This window comes from Ixodes scapularis, unplaced genomic scaffold (assembly GCF_016920785.2).
Source record: "Ixodes scapularis isolate PalLabHiFi unplaced genomic scaffold, ASM1692078v2 PGA_scaffold1__304_contigs__length_218370807, whole genome shotgun sequence".
Classification (NCBI taxonomy): domain Eukaryota; kingdom Metazoa; phylum Arthropoda; class Arachnida; order Ixodida; family Ixodidae; genus Ixodes; species Ixodes scapularis.
This window is the reverse complement of record NW_024609846.1, coordinates 31124751-31125657: the sequence shown is the minus strand read 5'-3', so window position 1 is coordinate 31125657 and position 907 is coordinate 31124751.

Here is a 907-nt window from a genome sequence, read left to right as displayed (position 1 = left end):
GATAGGGGTCCTGCTCATTTATTTACTTCGAAGAAAATAAAATCTGTGTTGTCAACTGCTACGGCATTCATTTTGGCAAAACCACATAATTTGGGTTTTGTCAAAATAAGGGTAACAATACCTTTCTTTTCTTTTAGTAAAGGAACTGCTATCAGTGCTTTTTATCTCTTCTTTAAAACTTTGGCATCAAATGTACTGAAATGTTATTGAAAAAAAAAGAGTATTTGTTACTGTTTACAAATATAATTACGCAATTTTAAATTTGTAATTTTTTCAGACATGTGTATCACTACTCAGTTACGACAGAGAGCCTCAAGAAACTTATTTACGGTCCCCAGTAAATAGATATTCACCTTGTAATACTGACTGCAATGTGCGAACGTAGTGCTGCCATACAAGCTAGATTGAGGTGCACTTGCAAAGGCCACTGCACGTGAGGGGACGTACAAAATGTGAGGCGACGTACAAAATGTAAATAAAAAGTGAAATGGCGCTTGCAGAAAGTGTATAGTACTACCATACATTTGGATCTTTCAGCCAAATTTTCGTTTCTTGAGAGCCATTTTATGAACCAGCAAGTTTCCAAATTCTGAATGAGTACAAAAATTTGACCCGAAGTACCACGGTCTAGTCTGTCGTGCCTCAACAGCTGCCGCTCGGTTAGCTTATATACGAGGTCGTGGCCTAGACTAAAGAAGCATTATTTTTTATGATAAACATGTTCACATAATGCCCATCGGCACAGCTTTTTTTTTTTCTACTCGGAAAGGAGTTTTTTTTGTTGGCCATCTCCTCAGAAATGTACATTAGAAGTACTATGTTAGACTATGTGTCAGGTAACTAAGGTTGTCCAGTGGTCCTGCTGTCGGTTAGTGATGGTGTTGTCAAGCCCTCGGCTCTGTAAAAC